Consider the following 19,289-nt stretch of genomic DNA (forward strand, 5'->3'; position numbering starts at 1 on the left):
CACTGTCACCAGGTGTCTCCTCCTGCCCCCAATTCTGTCCCCAAACACTCGGTTCTGCAGTGGCTTCTGTGGGCATGAAGAGTATACTTAGGCAGACACTCAGCACATCTACCTGCAGGAAATGAAGTCTTTGTGCGTTAAATCAAACGATGTCATCTTGGCAATCAATTCTGAAGACTCCATTATACAAGGTTTCCCCACCCATTTGGACTTAGGTACAATCCCACCCTTACAACCTATGTTCACAAGAGGACACATCTCAGCGCCCGTTTCCTGTCTGCTCTCTGCATCCACAGGGCCCGTGTGCGGGGGCTGGAGGGGGTTGGAGCATCTCCTGCACAGGACCTAGGTCTTCAACCAGCTCAAATTCTCTCGTCTTCAGTTCTGCCAGGTTGTCAAGAGTGTTACTGTCTAACATGACGGTAAAGTACTGTCATTTTAAAAAGCCACGTTGTAGTTGTTATGTCGACAATAATAGCATCCGTGGCATCCATTTTTTTAAAATCTTTTTTTCTTGGCATCCATTCTTATACAAAAAACTAGTGAAATGGCGCAAGTGAAAAAAAGATGAATATAAGATGCTATGAAACACCATCAATAGAAATCTTTTACCTCAAAGGCAAATGTAGTCAATTACACCTCAATAAAAAAAATAAAAGGCAAATGAACTAAAACTATGAAATTTCTAGAACATGCTCATCTCAGTCATGCTAACTTTGAGAGAGCGTCATACTTCTAAATATAATTTGTTTTTATATTTCTTACAAAATGAAAATGTTTTTCCTAATTATCATGATCTTGGCCAATTTCCCACCAAAAAGTATGGAGAAAATTGTATCTTACTACATGTTCCTTCCCCGACCCACCCCCAGGAGGATATCCGTGTCAGTGAGCAGGGTAGATATTTCTTCTAGACTTTCTTTGATACAGAGATGCATAATTTTCCAAGCCCCCCCCCCCATTACTGCATTGTGGTCATCCCAAAACAACAAAGAGCCCCTTAAAATGGGTACAGCTGCACAGTATCCCATGAGCTCCTCCATTTAACCAAACCTACTGATGACAGGTGGATGGTCGTTCAATCATTCCACATTTACTGAGACGTACTACGTTCCAGGCACTGTTCAGAGAAAATAAGAAAGACAAAGGTCTGTGCCTCATGGAGCTTAAATTCTAGTGACTACTGACAAGTTTTTGCTTTTATAACAAAATTTCTAATGAAGACTGTTTTTGATACTTTGTTTTTATAACTAATTTTATAGTTAAGTATTCTTTTTTTTCCCCCTTTGGATAAGTTCTTAAAAATAAAGTTGCTGAAACAATTCATTTTAGAAATGCTTTTATACTAAGGACATTAACCCTTGATCATATGCTATATAATTCTAATATTTCCTCCAAATTGCTTGCCTTTGACTTTAGTTCAAAGGTCCTCTACCAGGTAACTTGGCTATAGATCTGCTCTGAATCTAAAGCAGATAATCTTTAAGGCCTAAAGCTTCAGTGTCATGCTCAGTAACTCCACCCCCCCCCCTTCAAAGGTTATAAACTATTTCCCACACACACACACCTTCCTCAAAGGTTATATAATACTAGAGGCCAAGTGTACAAAAATTGTGCACTTGGGGCGGGGGGCGGGGGAGAGGTCCCTCAGCCCAGATTGCGAGAGGGCGCAGGCCAGGCCGAGGAACGCCACGGGTGCAGGATCAGGGCTGGGGAGGGGCCGAAGGAGGGCCACAGGGCATGTCCAGCCCATCTTGCTCAGTTCCAATTGGCCAGACCCCAGCAGCAAGCTAACCTACAAGTTGGAGCGTCTGCCCCCTGGTGGTCAGTGCACATCATAGCAAGGGGTTGAGCGGCCTTAGCATATCATTAGCATGTTACACTTTGATTGGTTGAACAGCCGACTGGCTGACTGGACACTTAGCATATTAGGCTTTTATTTTATAGGATTTCCCCCAATATTTTGCTAATACTTCCATGTCCTAATTTCTCCGTTTAAATCTTTAGTCCACCCAGAGCCTGTATGTGCTGTGGAATTCAGTTTTCACCTGTATTTTTCTCCAGCAGACTACCAGTTGATCCGACATCTTTTCCATTACACACCATCCATTCCCAACTGATTTAAAATGCTAACCACGAATTGACACCCCACAAACATATCATTACCTAGCACTTTGTCCCACCCAACCATCTTCACATCCAATAGAACATTCCCCTCACAGCTTTCCTGTACAGAACTGACTCCTCTCAAACGTCAATTCCTCCAAATCCAGCGAAGTCTTTAAACTATCCCAGCATCCGCCGCAGGGAACTGCCTTCAAGCTCTGTGCTCAAGCCTACTCACGTTCTTTCCCTCAATACCCAAAGGTCTCGTCACAGGTCTTACAACCAACTTAAATATGTTCTTCTTTTTACTAAAAAAATTAAAATTGTAGGCCTAACAAAGTGACATTGGGCTATTTGCCTAAGAACTAAATATATATATATATATTTTTTTTTTAACTTATATATATATATATATTTCTAAAGCAGCGGTCGCCAACCTTTCGGACCTCACGGACACCAGTGGTCCATGGACCACCGGTTGGCGACCGCTGTTCTAAAGTTCCTGTCTAGAGAGCAGCGATTTTCAACATTTTTCATCTCATGCCACATAAACTAGTTAGTAAAATTCTGCGGCGCACTGAAAAATATATACATTTTTGCTGATATGACAAAAAATAGCTATAATTTTTTAAAATGTGTTTTTATTTTTATTTTGAGAGAGAGAGGGAGAGGGATAGAGTGATGGAAACGGTGATGAGAGAGAAATATCATAGATCGGCTGCACCCTGCACGCCCCCCACTAAGGATGGAGCTCAAAATTCAGGCATGTACCCTGACTAGGAACTGAACCAGTGACCTCTTGATTCATGGGTCGATGCTCAACCACTGAGCCACACTGGCCAGGCAAAACAGATAATTTTGATTCATTCATTTCAGATGGCTATTGTATTGGCTGTTGTCCCCCCCTTTTTTTTTTTTTTAAAATATTTTATTGATTTTTTTACAGAGAAGAAGGGAGAGGAACAGAGAGTTAGAAACATCGATGAGAGAGATCAATCAGCTGCCTCCTGCACGCGCCCCACTGGGGATGTGCCCGCAACCCAGGTACATGCCCTTGACCGGAATCGAACCCGGGACCCCCCAGTCCGCAGGCCGACGCTCCATCCACTGAGCCAAACCGGTTCGGCTGTTGTCCCCTTTTTATTTGACAATCTAAGGGAAAAGATGTCAATGCCCCTTACTGAATATAAACAGTCAGGCATTACATGTTTTAAAAATTCTTGTGTGCCCTGCCAGTGTGGTTCAAGTGATTGGGTATCATCCTATGCCGCGAAAGGTTGCCAGGTGGATTCCCAGTCAGGGTACAAGGTCGGTTGGGGGTTAGGGGCTTGATCCCTGGTAGGGGGCATGCAGGAGGCAGGTAATTGGTGTCTTGCTCTCACATTGATGTGTTGTTGTTTTTCTGTCTCTCTCTGCCCCTCTCCCTTCTCTCAAAAAAAAAAAAAGCTTAAAAAAAGATAAAAATTCTTGTGGCACACTGGTAGAAAACCACTGCTATAAAGGAGTGAGTTATTTACAAAAAAGCAAACTTCTAAAGAACGTGGATCTCGCCAGGAACCTCTGCTCCCTTGTCTGCTCTGACCACTTGTCACCAAGACACATGACTCACACCCATGACTCCGAAAGGACACAAAACAGGTCGTCACCATAAAGCAGCCCTCAGGACAAGAGCTTCATTACAGACCAGGACAGCGCCACCCCCCCCCCCCCCCGCCCCCCGCAGCCCCCGCAGGGGTCTTTCTCTTCCTGGTGTCTCTTAGGTGGGGTCATGAGGTCGTGGATGGAGCGGCACAGGGGCAGCGGGAGCCTTCCTGTTGCCCTCCCTCCTCCGCCACCTGCACCAGGAACAGAAGCAGTGAGAGGAACCTGTTAGCCTAATCACAGGGATTCCTCACGTGGCCAGCTCCTCCTTTCCACCTTTGCCTACAGATGACCCCATTTCCCTCCAACTCTCTCCCCAAGAATGCCCCAACCTTAGAATAGGTCAGCATGTATGAAACTTCAGTTACGCAGGTTTAATTTATCAGGGATTATCTATGCTAACTGGCACCTACTTATAATGTTACTCTGTCGTAAGTCTTAAGATTCAATAACAAAGACAGTCTTATGTTTGAAATCAAACCCCGCCCCTCCCAATCAAAGCCTCTTTCTAACCTCACCTTCCAACCCTGAAATGCCTGCGCTTAGCGGGCACTTTATGGACCCTGTCATGCACAGGACAGCTGCTGAAATTGCAATAAGGGACTGTTTGCTGAAAGTGACCTGGTTCAACCATTTCCCAGATACAAACAAGTGCATGAGGAGGGTCTGTCCTGTGTCCCCGTCGGGACAGCAGAGAGCAGATGCTGCAGAGGGTCCACGTGGGGCCGCGAGGCCAGGGCACTAGCGGCAAGGCCTGGCTGCACAGCAGGGCGGTGATGAGCAGGCCTGCGGGGAAGCGGCAGACGAGGCCCAGCTCCCTAAGGCTCAGCCTCCCGTCACCCGTGTCTGTGTGTGGTCCAGGGACCAGCAACAGCAGGGACACCTGGGGCTCCTTAGGAAAGCTGAATCGGGACGGCACGTAACAAGACCCCAGGGCTCAGTCACACGGTCAAGTTCTGAGACCACCCAAGTCCCTGCGCTGTTCCCACCCACCCTCCAATTCCCGGCCCCTCCCTCCCGAGTAAAGCTTCTGGAAGCCACATCTACACAGCTGGCCTTCTCCCCGACTCCCAGGTTTCAGCTCCGACCTGGCCTCAGGCGCACCAGGCCACTGGCCCTGCAGCCTTCGCTCTGAGAGGAGCCTTGCATCACTTCCCCTAAGCCTCCACGACACTCTGGGCGGCCGACACCCTACCCCCCCTCACCTTTACCGGCCGGGTGTTGCCTCCACCATGCACGGCTCACAGCGCCCATCACAAGGCCTTCAGTGCTGCCTGTGGCTTCCAGGGTGGGCTCCAGGCCAATACACTCAGGACCAGCGTTTGGGCACCTGCCTGGCTGATGTCCACTTTGACCTTCCAGTGTTCCAAGCACAGCTCTCAATTCCCACTGGACAGCCCACAGATCTGCCCACCCACCTGACCTCACTGCAGTGCCGACATGGCCTCCCCAGTCCCTTCCTGTCCCACATCCCCTAAGTCCTGTCCGTCAGCACCTGGGGGGCGGGGGGCGGGGGGAGGGGTCCATCTCCAGAGCCCGGATGGAAATGTCTGTCTCTGTCTATTCCCTCAGGCCCACCCTTAGCCAGGTCACCCCATTTCTCTTCAGTCTTCTCTAAATCTTGTCTCAATTTCCTCCCCAACAATCCATTCTCTAAATTCGGCAATCTAAACCATCTTTGAAAACTCACATCTTGTCACTTCCTGCTTAAAATCACTCAATGGCTTCAGAAGGAAGAAACCCACAGTGTTTTGCATAGTGTGGTAACTATAAAATGCACTGTCCACACCAGGGCAGGTCTGACCAGACAGAACCCTGCTCGAGCGACACTGTCCCGGGCAAGCGGCAGGTGACCAAGGCCTTCTCCCGGCACGAAGGGCAGCCACCCCCTCTCCAGGCGGGCCCTTTGTGACCGCTGTTCTCCACCTGAAGTGCCAGGCTCCTCACCTGCCTTGTCCTTCTCGTCCTTCAGGTGCCATCTGCTGAGAAAGGCCTCCCCCAGGGTCACGGCGCTCACCGCACGTCTGAATCGGCTTCCTCACTGGGCCTGTCCCCCAGGACAGGGGCGATCAGGAGCCAGTTCCCATCACTCACCCCATCAAGCACAGGGCCTGCTCAGAGGACAGCGCTGGCAGGCACTTGTGAAATAAACGGATGCCTGGAAGGAGCTGGTTTCTGGAACCGGCTCCACAGCAACCTGGTATGAACTAGGCCTCCTAAGGCAGACGCTGCTGCATGGCGCGCTGCAGGCAGTCGGCGATGCAGGGAAGAGGTGCGGACGCTCTGCACCTCCTCCTCCAAGAGCCAGTCTGCATTTCCTCACACGTCCACCCGGGCTGGGCCCTGTAACTGGCTTTGACCCACAGGCTCAGCAAGGAGGTGTGTCAGTCCGAAGAAGCACCGCGTCAGGAAGCCTCGCAACTTTGGCTCCGCCCTCAAACTCAGCCCAGGAGGCCTGCGGGAGGCTCCCTGAGGGGAACAGAGGACCCCGATAAAGGCCATGCAGGGGAGGCCCTCCAGGAAGGCAACCACAACACACAGACCACAGAGGTCCCCCAGGCTGAGCCCTGCCCAGTGGCCACGGTGAACACGTGGTGACTGTTTTCAGTCACTCAGTTTGGGGTTTGTTATGCAGCAATAGGTAACTGACACAGGCCTGGGCGGCAGTTTTTAAACTGCCGAACACGTGTTAGTTTCAGAGTTCCCCACCTTGGCACGGGAGGCTCACACCTTGGGCTGGCTAAGCTGTCATCTGACCACATCCCTGGAGCACACCCCTGAGTCGTGACAACTACAAATGCCTCCAGACCAGCAACCTGGGGACAAAAAGCAAGAGCAGAATGCTGTGCGCCTCCGGGCGCTGGCGCTTCCCCAGGGAGGAAGGAGCCGCTCCTCCTCAGTCAGGATCACTTCTGACCCCGGGGTCTGCATGTCCTTTTCCTCCGCACTGGTCCCCAAAGGACAGGCAGCGGAGTGGGCACTGGCAGCAGCCGGCACCTGGTCCTGCGAAAACTACCCACAAGGACGGCACTCCTTCTCCAACAAACGCAACCAGACAGACAGAAAGAACAGAAAGTGCCCGCCCGCCTCCCAGACACTCCAACCCTGGCCACTGAGTGGGCTCCAAAGACAACAGCAAGACAGAGCAGAACTAGCCAAACCAAGATGCTTAAGTCCAGCAAGTTTAGAAACCATGCTCCTTAAAAAAGAAGAAAGTGCAGCCCTGGCCGGTTTTGCTCAGTGGATAGAGCAGTAATGGCAAACCTATGACACGCGTGTCAGAGGTGACACGTGAACTCGTTTTTTTGGTTGATTTTTCTTTGTTAAATGGCATTTAAATATATAAAATAAATATCAAAAATATAAGTCTTTGTTTTACTATGGTTGCAAAGATCAAAAAATTTCTATATGTGACACGGCACCAAAGTTAGGGTTTTTCAAAACACTGACACCCCGAGCTCAAAAGGTTCGCCATCACTGGGATAGTGCATCGGCCTGTGGACTGAAGGGTCCCAGGTTCAATTCTGGTCAAGGGCACATGCCCAGGTTGCAGGCTCGATCCCCAGTTGGGGGCACGCAGGAGGCAGCCAATCAATGATTCTCTCTCATCATTGATGTTTCTCTCTCTCTCTCGCCCCCCTCTTCCTTCCTTTCTGAAATAATATATATATATATATATATATATTTTTTTTTTTTTTTAAATATTGCTTTTCCCTACTAGGAACCAAGCCCGAAACCCAGGCATGTGCCCCTGACCAGAAGCAAACCAGTGACCTCTTGGTTCATGGGTCAACTCTCAATCACTGAACCACACTGGCCAGGCTCCCTTCTTTTTTTAATCTTCATCCAAGGATATGTTTTTATTCATTTTAGAAAGAGAAGAAGGGGAAGAGAGAGGGGAAAAACATCGATCAGTCACCTCCTGCATGTGCCCCAACTGGGGTGGACTGGGAATCCTGCCTGACCAGGAATTGAACCCCAACCTTTTGGTGTACCTACCAGATGACACTCCAACCAACTGAGCCACCCGGCCAGGGCCCTTTCTTTTAAAGTATACATGTATCATGTTTGATAAACACCCCAAGATTTACACAATATAGTAGAGGTTCCTAACCTCGGTTATGCAATGGCTGCTAAGTAGAAGTTCTGAGTAGATTTTAATTTCTTAAATTCTCATCCCTCTTGTATGGAAACTTCCCCTCAGACCTCCCAAATCTCTTCTGATGACAACCCAGATACTCAGGCTAGAACTGTGCTACCCAGCATAATAGTTATTAGCCACATGTGTTCTTAAAAAACTAGTTGTATTAAAACTTAATAAAACTAAAAAGTCAGTGCCTTAGTCACACGAGTCCCATTTCAAGTGCTCAATGCAGCTAGTGGCTGCCATATTGAACAATGCAGATTATAAAACATTCCTATCACTAAAAAAGTCTTCTATACAGGCTGATCTAAAATAAAGGAATGACAGCTCTGGCTGGTGTGGCTCAGTTGATTGGAGTGTCGTCCCATGCACTGGGGGGTCATGGGTTCAATTCCTGGTCAGAGCATGTACCTAGGTTTCGTGTTCAATCCCCAGTTGGGGTGTGTATGGGAGAAAGCCAATGGATGTATCCCTCACACACATGTTTCTCTCCCTCCTTTCCTCCCTCCCTCTCTAAAATCAATTTTAAAAATAAAGAGGAAGAAAAAGAAAAAGCTTTTTAATTGGGATAGGGGAATTTACCATCTCCAAGAGTGGATTTTTCGCTCTTCTGCACTCCGATGCATACCGTATCATTTAAGAAATTAACACAAAAAAAAGAGAAATTAATATAGAGTGAAAAGGTGTATTTGTTATATAACTGCACACTGTTAGGTTTTTAGTCACTATACAAACAACAGAAGATGCATCCCTAAAAGGGTGCTCAGCTGTTACAAAGAATTGTTCACCCGCTGACGTGAGCCTCCAAGCCGCCATCCTGTTTGGTGAAAGTCAGCTCTGTCCGAGGCCATGGGCCCAGCCCCTCAGAGCTGAAGGGTTAGGACTAAGTGCAGCTACCGGGCGGCTCAGCGCCCTCCCTGAGTGTCAGGTGGTAAATGATGGCAGACCTGTGTGGTCACTTCCTGTCTTTTAGGAACAGGTAAAGCAGGCATGATGGGCACTTACTGATTGACAAGCACATTTTAAATGCCTGCCATTCAGTGTTAGACACCACGATCCCATCGATTCCCAGAAAACGTCCCCCCTCTCCCTTCTCATCTCTGGGTCTAGAACAGCCACCCCCACGCCCACAAGCCATCAGTGGAGTGAACAGCTCAACCAATCGCCCTCCTGTCCACGCTCAGGAGAACTGCCCAGAAGCTCGTTCGGTTCCTCGTCCTGTGGCACTTCTCCACCCCCCTCCCCCACCCGTCCTGAGCTTCCTGATGGACACTCTCAGGTCTGACTCAGGTCGGAGAACCAACCCTGCCCACATGAGCAGCCCACCTGGTGTGCCCTCTGCTTCCCACCTGGCTGGTCAGGGAGAGCCAGAGACGAGGCCTCACAACTGGGCAACTGCAGCTTGAGGTGAATTCCATCAAGTCAGTAACCGTGGCCAAGCAACACGGTCAAGAGCAGCGGGGTGACCAGATAAAGCCTCTTGGAGGAGGTGACATTCAAGCTGAGGCCTAAAGGACTGAGGACTCAATGGTGCAAACAGCAACAGGTGGACAGATGGACAGATGGACAGACAGGAGTCTGGAGGTCAGAAGGCTGGGGTGGAGACAAAAACTTGAAGTCACCAAAACTACCTGTAAAGAGCATTCACACAGACAAGAACTGACGGCGACAGACAGGATCACCCAAGGAGAGCCCAAGGCAGAGAGGCACAGACGACCCCTGCAGGGACACCAAGGACAAGCAAGGCGCAGCAGGAGGACCAGGAACCAAGGGAAGCGTGCTTCAGGGAGAGGTGGATGGTCATCAGTTGAGTCCAATGCCAATGGGCAGACTGTGCTGAAAACAGAAAGAAAAGAGAAAACATCTCCGAGAGCTCTCTTCCCTGGAAATCAGAAGCTGAGGCCCTTCCAGCCGAGAAGGAGAGGAGATGGGCAGCCTCTCAGAGGGCTTTCCGACCCCACAATGACCCGGAGAGCCCAGCCCGACGCCTACACTGGTGCTGAGACACTGGATCCTCACGAGGCAACTCCCTGTTCTAAGTTTACTCAGTGGCTCCTTCAACCTGCGACTGAGACCTCCTTTTCACAAGCTTGGGGTGAAGGGGGGAGCATGGGAGACAGTTAGGGTCACAAGGACAGGGCCAAGGATAAATGAAGCTCTGGGCACTGCAGTGGGTTGAATAGTGTCCCCTGAAAATTCTTATCCACCTGGAACATGTGAATGTGACTTTTTTTGGAAAAAGGGTCTTTGCATGTATAATTAGTTAACTCAGAAGGTGGTCATGCTGGGGTCAGGTGGGTCCCCATAGAACGGAGACGGGAAGGCCACGTGATGAGAGGCAGAGAGGCATCAGAGGGAGCGCCCGCCAGCACCTCGACCTCGAGGTCCAGCCTCCGGGACGGAGGACGAGGTCCTGCTGTTTTAGCCACTCCGTTTCTGGTCATTTGTGACAGCGTCCACAGGAAACAGGGTAACACTTCAGAGACAAGCAGAAGCAGCCCTGCGAACCTAACACAGAGACCACAAAGACCGGACCACAGGCCTGGGTGGCTGGGAAGCGCGAGGAGAGGAGGAAGCAGGGCTGTAGGGGACGCACAGTGGTACCAGAGCTAACCTCTCAGTTCTTGGGCACGCTGAGCCTGAGGGTAAGCATTTTATGGGCACCCTCTCTTGTAACCCTCACCACCACCCCGAGATGAGAAAACTGGGCTAGAGGCATTAAATCACGTGCTCAAGGCCTCAAAGCCGAGTGCTGGCGGAACAGGAAGTCCAGCATGTGGGCATGGCCGACGACAGGCAGAAGGCAGCACTCGCATGCACAGTAGTCGCTGATGATGGATGACATCCAGAAATAGACAGCACGGAACAAAGCAGGAAAAGTAGAACTGGAAACCCTATAGATACAGTGTGATCCCCAACGTGGGGGGATATTTTCTGCACACACGTACTCAAACGACACAAAAGACAAAAAGGAAAACACAGAATCCTACGTGGTTACTTCCTAAAAAGGAAATTAGACATTTTCCCCTTACTCTTATATTCCTAATTTTCTAAAACATTTTTATTATTAAAATGCAAAAGTTGAAGATAAAAACAGAGACAATATAGCAGTTTCATTGAAGAGGACATCTTTCTAGAACCACAGTGTGGCTCAGGGGGAACAGGAACAAGGGCCTCAAAGAGTGAGAACAAGACAGATGGAGGGACTGAGGCAATGGAAGCAGATACCTGTCCAGGGAGTTCAATTTGGGGGGCGGGGGAGGAAGTTATATAAGCCTGGGGCCTGTGTGCAGGCAGAAGAGGAGCCCCCGAGGAAGAACTTCAGGTGGATGGTTGGTAAGTATGTTCTCACGTTGAGACGACTCCTTTAACAAGAGAGGAAGGAGGCAGGTGCAGACCGAAGTCTAGATGGAAGGAGGGGAGGCCAGCTGGTGCTGGAAGGTCCACTGTGTGATAATAAGAGCACAGGCCCTGGAGGCAAACAACTCAAGTTCAAACATGGGTTCCAGGATTCCTGACTGTGACCTTGCTAATTACCTAATCTTCCTGCCAGGTTAGCTCTGTGAAACGGGGCTAGCGTGGCACCTGCTTCCGAGTTGAGTGTGGACCACACAGGAATCACACAACATCCTCCCCATGGTGCCTGGCACAGCAAGCCCCTCACACACACGCGCTAACAGCACTGGGACCAACAGGCCCAAGTGCAAGTTCATCGAATGCCACGGGAATGCCAGCTGGAGGGCCCAGTCTGAACGAACTGATTCCAACCGGCAAACCTTGAGGTGCTCTCCCAACAACTCTGTACATAGAAAGCCTATGCCAAGGGGAGCAGCATCAACTCCCAGCACAGCCCTGCCTGCGGCTTCTCTCTGCCCAGAGAACGACTACCTGGCTCCCCCTCTTCCCTCCTCCTGCCCTCTGCTCAAATGCTCCCACCCCCCTTTTAAGTGAAGCCCCAGCCGTGTCCATGGCCCACTGGGCCTTCCTTTTGAGCACCGCCCGTCCCCCCACCTGAGCTAACGCTCCTCCCCCAGGGCAGCGGGGTCCCGTGGCCGTCACCAGCTGCTCCTGGCACAGCCGGGCCTAGAAGAAGCGTTGCATTGAAGGTACCCTGCCCCTTCATAGGATCCTTTCTCTGAGCAGCTGACAAAGCTCAAGCTGTCCCTGTGAGAGCAGACGGAACAGAGCCTCTTTCGAAGGCACATGCCCTGCCCTGCCCTGCACCCCTTTCCTTCCCAGCTTCCCTGCACCCCACTGTGGATCGGCGGCCTCGGGGAACCTTGACCACCGCACTCCTCAGTCTACCTCGGACTCTCAGCCACACTTGCTACCCTGACCATTCTCTCCCCGACACCCCAGAAGCCTCTCTGCCTGTAGGCTCTGGCCTACGCTCTGGTGTCCGTCCACCCTCGGATCCCATCTTCATGAGCTTCTCTTCCTCTGCTGCCGTCCGGGCTGTGGCAAGGCCTCTTCTCAAGCTACACCAATAGGTCTCCAACCTTTAGAGACTCTCAGGTTCCTCTCCCAGGAAAGGGACAGTCCTGCAACGCTACAGCGGCACGGGGGAGGGGAGGAGCCACACGCGCAGGGCGCAGTCTCCAGCTGCGGGACCCTCAGTCCCTGCAGGCACCCTGGGCCGAGGCCTTGACGTGCCCTGGCCGGGTCACCCACCCCATGTTCTCCAATCAGGGCCGCTCAGATGGCTTGGTCTCGGGCCTTTACCTGAACTACTGAGGATCCTGGGCTTTTGTGCAGCGGTTCTCAACCTGTGGGTCGTGACCCCTTTGGCAGCTGAACGACCCTTTCACAGGGGTCGCCTAAGACCATCCTGCATATCAGATATTTACATGACGATTCATCACAGTAGCAACATTACAGTTATGAAGTAGCAACGAAAATAATGTTATGCTTGGGTCACAACATGAGGAACTGTATTTAAAGGGCCAGAAGGTTGAGAACCACTGGTTTATAGGCTTTTATCTGTGGATATCCACTCCATCAGAAATGGAAAGAGGCATTCTAAAATTGTCTAACAAGCCCATTACATGTTACCATACAGAACATTTTTACAAAATAACGAGAAAAAGGACTGGGTGGGAAGAGCGGCGATGCCACATGTCAGCACGCTCTGCCGGCCTCCCGAGGAGAGCAGGACCTCACATCGGCTTCTGCGTGACCTGTCACTCGTGTTTTGGTTGAAGTTCACGAGGAAAATGCAGCCTCACAGACAGGGCGTCGGAAAAGGCCGGCGATTTCATCAGCCTTTCCAGGAAGAGCGGAGTTTCCTAAAGGCAGTCCTGCCCAGAACCTGAACGATGTCACCTTTTCGTTCGGCTATGTGGCCCTCTAGGTCCACCCCATTCTTGCGCTCTGAACGATCTTTTACCTACTTGTGAGCGAGTAGCATCACACACAGGCAACTTGGAAAACCCCAGTTCACTTGGTTAAGCAGATCTTCCAAATGTAGACACATTTCATTATGTAATGTGAACAAGAAGCCTTTCGGTAGCCTTCCCACCTATCGCATAAGAAAGCTCTTAAGCTCACAGCAGAATCATGCTTTCCAAAATTCGATTTTCCATTTGAAAGCTCCAATTTCAGCACTGCTAACAACACTGCTAGTCATTCTCCTTGAAGGAGCTGGTTGGCTTTGTTCTTTTTCAAGAAAACACCTGCCAATACCCTGTGTAAACAGCCATCATTTTGTCCGCTGTCCCCGCAACTCTGAACCCAGGGCATGCGTGGCCCCGAGACTCAGTTGCATCAGTGCTTTGGGCCCACTTCCCATTCCGTCTCCCAGACAAGCAGGAGGACGGGACTCGCTGCCGTTGATTCCAAGAATTCTGATTACGCCGAAACCGGTTTGGCTCGGTGGATAGAGCGTCAGCCTGCGGACTGGAGGGTCCCGGGTTCGATTCCGGTCAAGGGCATGTACCTGGGTTGCGGGCACATCCCCAGTGGGGAGTGTGCGGGAGGCAGCTGATCGATGTTTCTCTCTCGTCGATGTTTCTGGCTCTCTATCTCTCTCCCTTCCTCTCTGTAAAAAATCAATAAAATATATTTAAAAAAAAAAAAAAAAAGAATTCTGATTACTTCATCAGGACATTGACCTAAACGGGGTTCTTCTACCACGAGTTCCTGGTGGTGAAGAAGACTATGCCACGGTAACTGCTGTGCCTCGTTAGACCACAGCCCTTTCACCCACCGCTGGGTTCCGCCCATGAAGCAAACACCATCTTCATGTGACTCTGAGAGGAGCTGGGACCTACTGGACCCCTGCACCCCCAGGAGTGCACTGCTCACGTTTTGGCTGACTTCTTGCTCTCAGCGGTGGTTCCTCCCAAGACGTCAATCACCACCTGAACGGACAGCTCGGAAAGGCCTGCCTCCACCAGGTGGCTCCTGCAGAGCACCACACTCCCGCGCACACCGTCAGTGACTCCAGACTATTTGCTGTGCATCCTGCCTCGGGGCTGGTACCCCTGCAGTGAAGCCATGCCTGTCCCACAGAGCTCAGAAGGAGCAGGGAGGTCAAGCTAAGGGCGGGAAGACGGCAAGGTAGATGGTGGAGGTTAATGAGTGAGAACGCCCTGGGGAGGGCTGTCTGAAGGACTGGGGGGGGGGGGGGGGGGGGGGGGAGCCAGTGCAAGGACTGCCGCACCCTGGATGCATGGGGTGGGACGGCCTCCTCAAATCCTCACACGCAATATGCACAAATGTTCATCTCCCACCAAATGCAAAACAGCCACCCAGATGCCCAGGACAGAAACCTGGGGTCACTGCTCCTTCCTCACCTTCCGTTCAGCCAGCGGCTGTAGCACCTGCCCAGACCCCTTCCTCCCAACCAGCATGGGCCACGTGATGGTCCTGACAGGTCAATCTCCTCCTCCTCCTGGTCAGGCCTCACAGAGCGAGCCCTCAGGAGCAAGTGCCAAGTCTGCCCAAGGCTCTGACCTGTCAACGCCACTCAGGCTCCACCCTGCAGAGCCCGCCCCTGGACGCGCCTCCACGCGACGGACAGTGCTGAGTGCCTCTCACCCACTCCACGCTGCTTGGGGGCTGGGGAGCAGGGGTGACGGGAACCAACTGGCTGCTGCATGAAAACACTGAGACGTCTCCTGGGCCCGACGCACTCCTTCCTCCCCGCCAGCTCCCACCTCCTGCCAGTCAGGCTCCAGCTGAGCCACCCATCGGGCCTCTGCTCCTCTAGGAAGTCGGCGCTCAGCCTGACCAGGTGAGCTGCCCTGTGACCCACTAGCCTTGCCCTTCCTCCTGCCTGGCAGGCTCCCCATTAAACAAACGCAGTAAGGCCCTGGGCGGCGCCCCTTCTATGGCCATTTATAGCCTCAGCACCGAGCAGAGAAAGTGCTGAATAAGCCTATTTTTTAAAGCTTTATTGTTGGAAGTTTTGCATATGTCCCCTTTTTTCCCTCTTTTACCCCTTCCGGCCCACCCCGCTGAATAAGCATTTCTTAAACAAACTTCCAGTCACAGCATTTGAGAATATGTGAACAATATTTCGTTATCTTGTCACTAGTTGTCAAATGAAGAAATGCCAAGAAAATTACAATAGCCAAGATTTGGAAGCAGCCCAAGTGCATTAGCTGAGTGGATAAAAAGGCTGTGGTACATTTACACAGTGGAATACTACTCGGCCATAAAAAGAAGGAAATCTTACCCTTTGCGACAGCTTGGATGGGCCTGGAGAGTATCATGCTAAGCAAGCCAGACAGAGAAAGACAAGCACCATATGATTTCATGTATATGTGGAATCTAATGAACAAAAGAAACTAACAAACAAAACAGAAGCAGACTCCTAGAGACAGAAAACAGACTGACAGCTGTCAGGGAGGTTTGGGGGCTGGAGACAAAGGTGAAGGGATTAAGCAAAAAACAACTCACAAAGACAAACATCCGTATAGAGATGACCAGAGGAAAAGCGGCAGAGGAGGAAGAGGGGAAGGGGGAATAAATGGTGATGGAAGAAGACTTGGCTTAGGGCAGTAAAAAGAAAGATGCATAAAGAAGTTTTGTGTTGCCCTGACCGGTTTGGCTCAGTGGATAGAGCGTCAGCCTGCGGACCCAAGGGTCCTGGGTTCGATTCCGGTCAAGGGCATGTACCTGGGTTGCGGGCACATCCCCAGTGGGAGATGTGCAGGAGGCAGCTGATTGACGTTTCTAGCTCTCTATCTCTCTCCCTTCCTCTCTGTAAAAAAATCAATAAAATATATTAAAAAAAAAAGTTTTGTGAAATCAAAAAAATTCAGCATCATACAAGGGGAGGTGAAATTACTAGAAAATAAATAATTTTACTAATTTTCAAAATGAATTAGAGCAGAGGTCCTCAAACTATTTAAACAGGGGGCCAGTTCACTGTCCCTCAGACCGCTGGAGGGCCGGACTATAGTTTAAAAAAAAAACTATGAACAAATTCCTACGCACACAGCGGCAGCCAAAACACCCAGCGGGCCGGATAAATGTTTTCGGCGGGCGGCAGTTTGAGGACCCCTGAATTAGAGGATCAAAATTATCATAAGAAGATAAAGAAAGCCTTTCAAGCCCTAGTTGGTTTGGCTCAGTGGATAGATAGAGCATCGGTCTGCGGACTGAAGGGTCCCTGGTTCAATTTCCTGTCAGGGCACATGCCTGGGTTGTGGGCTCGATCCCCAGTAGGGGGCGTGCAGGAGGCAGCCAATCCATGATTCTCTCTCACCATTGATGTTTCTATCTCTCTCCCTCTCCCTTCCTCTCTGAAATCAATAAAAATATGTTTAAAAACACACACACAAAATGCAGTGTGGCTGTGCAAGAAAGAAAACGAAAAGAAGAAAGAAAAGAAAAGAAAAGAAAGAAAGAGAGGAAGGAAGGGAGGGAGGGAGGGGGGGGGAGGGGGGAGAGAGAGAGAGAGAGAGAGAGAGAAAGAAAAGAAAAGAAAAGAAAAGAAAAGAAAAGAAAAGAAAAGAAAAGAAAAGAAAAGAAAAGAAAAAGATGCGAGCAAAGACCAGGAGAAAGGGAGGTCACTAAGTGACCATATGCGGCCGCCCTGAAGTAACTGACCGCCCTGGAACCGTGAGGAAGAAAGAACACACAGTCTGCAGGAAGCTGCCTTCGCATGACATCAGCTACATAGCACAGTGAGAGCAGGACCACCGCTTGCACCGGGCACCGTGGACCGGGCACTGGTCTGAGTGCTCACACGCACCACCCAGGAAGGAGGTGCTAGCCTGCCTGACGTACAGATGGGGAGACAGAGGAAGATGTCTTTTAAAACACACCCAACCAGCGAGTTACAGAACTGGGTTCTAGCTCAGGCACTCGCAGGCCTGGCCGAGACGAGTGGATCTCTCCCGCCCTAGAATTCAGAAATTATTTTTAAGTTCCTCCAACAATGTTTTAGAAACCCAATGGAGAGGCTTTAACACTCTTGTCTAATTAGAAAGTGTACGGAATTTTCAAGCTGTAGTTTATTAACTACAGTGTCTATAACCCTCACTGGGAATACATGTTATAATTGCCTCAGGACTGACACAGGAGACACATAGATACACATAAACACACAATTACCCAAAGTAAACAAGACTATGCTCAACCAATGCCCTTAGTATTCCAGTCCTGACAGGTTAAAGAAAATATACATAGTATATTCCCCCTTGATAAAGGCATCATTAGGCTTGGAGAGCTAATTATTAAACCATAATAACCTTTTACCAAAGGCAATATAGGTTTAACTGGATAACATCTCTCTTTTTGTTAATCCTCACTTGAGGATATGCTTTATTTTTTTATTGATTTTAGAGATCGAGGAAGGGAGACAGAGAAACATCGATGTAAGAGAAACATAGGTCAGTTGCCTCCCCTGACTAGGAATCGAACCCGCAACCTTTTTGGCACAGGAACAATGCTCCCACCAACTGAACCACCCAGCCAGGGCTGGATAATTATCTTAAGAATTACATTAGCCCGGCCGGCATCTCAGTGGTTGAGGGTCAACCTATGAACCAGAGATCACTGTTCGATTCCTGGGCAGGGCATATGCCTAGATCAGTGATGGCGAACCTTCTGAGCTCGGCGTGTCAGCATTTTGAAAAACCCTAACTTAACTCTGGTGCCTTGTCACATATAGAAATGTTTTGATATTTGCAACCATAGTAAAACAAAGATTTATATTTTTGATACTTATCTTATATATTTAAATGCCATTTAACAAAGAAAAATCAACCCAAAAAATGAGTTCGCGTGTCAGAGTGTCACAGGTTTGCCATCACTGGCCTAGGGTGTGGGCTCAATCCCCAGTATGGGGCGTGCAGGAGGCAACCAATCAATGATTCTTTCTCATCATTGATGTTTCTATCTCCCACTCCCTTCCTCTCTGAAATCAGTTTTTAAAAAATACTAAAAAGTAAAAGAGAATTACCTTAGCCCTAGCTGGGTAGTTCAGTTGTTTGGAGCATCATCCCAATACAACAGAGAACAGGCCAAACGTTTTTAAAAAGCTCTCAGCGCCCCGTTAATCCACTGACCAACTCAAACGGCTACAACTGCCGGGTTCTTAAATGAGCATCTGGAACCAAACTCACAGCTTTAAGAAGTGGTACCTGGGATGGTGAACATAGGACACAATATGCAGGTGCTGCATTACAGAACTAATTGTACACCTGAACCCTACAGGCAGTAACCAATGACACCCCAATAAAACCAATAAAAAAGAAAAAAAAGTGGTACTCCGTTCCTTTTGCAGAAGTCGATGAGATGTCCCAGTACTCAATATGTACACTTCTCCACAAAGATTTGGACAGTTTCCTTCTTTCAATACTGCTACACATTTAGTTTTATAAATTACTTCTCTGATCTCGGTTTGAATTTAAGTTATTTATCCCCCATTTTATGTTACAAAACCAAACATTTAGTTGAACTGTCGACTTCTTAATTTCTCGAACCACTCTGATCTCGAAAGCAAACCTGAACTCGGAATTTACACCACGGCTGAAAAATTCTAAAACCTTGCGCTCAATGCCTCCCAGACTTACACTAAATAGGGGTTTCAGAATAATACGGCATGCCATATGGGCAAGCCCAGATAATAAAATTGAGACTGTCTATTACCAATCCACTAATGCTAAGAGCCAGAGTGTACACAGCAAGAATTTAATCCAATTCAGAGACCCACATGAGCCAAATCTTTTGGCCAGAGAAAAAAAACAATCCAATTAATAAACCACAGTACATGCCAATGCTGCACACTAAAATAAAATCAATGTTATTCACTAAAGTATTAGCTGCAAAGCCAACTGACGGACAAGTCTGCAGATATCCTGAAGGCCTTTCCCAAAGATATTAGAAGAAATATAACTTTCCCAATCAAATCAGTGAATAAAAGACAATCAAAGTGACTAGGCAT

At 49.4% G+C, this 19,289-nt stretch overlaps 1 protein-coding gene across 2 annotated transcripts in view; it reads right to left on the minus strand.

The window, feature by feature from the left end:
* Positions 1-19,289, minus strand: part of GNB1 (G protein subunit beta 1) — a 60,847-nt gene that overhangs the window by 39,092 nt on the left and 2,466 nt on the right. The window lies entirely within an intron of this gene.

Source organism: Myotis yumanensis, unplaced genomic scaffold (genome assembly GCF_028538775.1).
Source record: "Myotis yumanensis isolate MYYU_CA2020_CCGP unplaced genomic scaffold, mMyoYum1.0.hap1 SCAF_2, whole genome shotgun sequence".
In the NCBI taxonomy this organism is placed as follows: Eukaryota; Metazoa; Chordata; class Mammalia; order Chiroptera; family Vespertilionidae; genus Myotis; species Myotis yumanensis.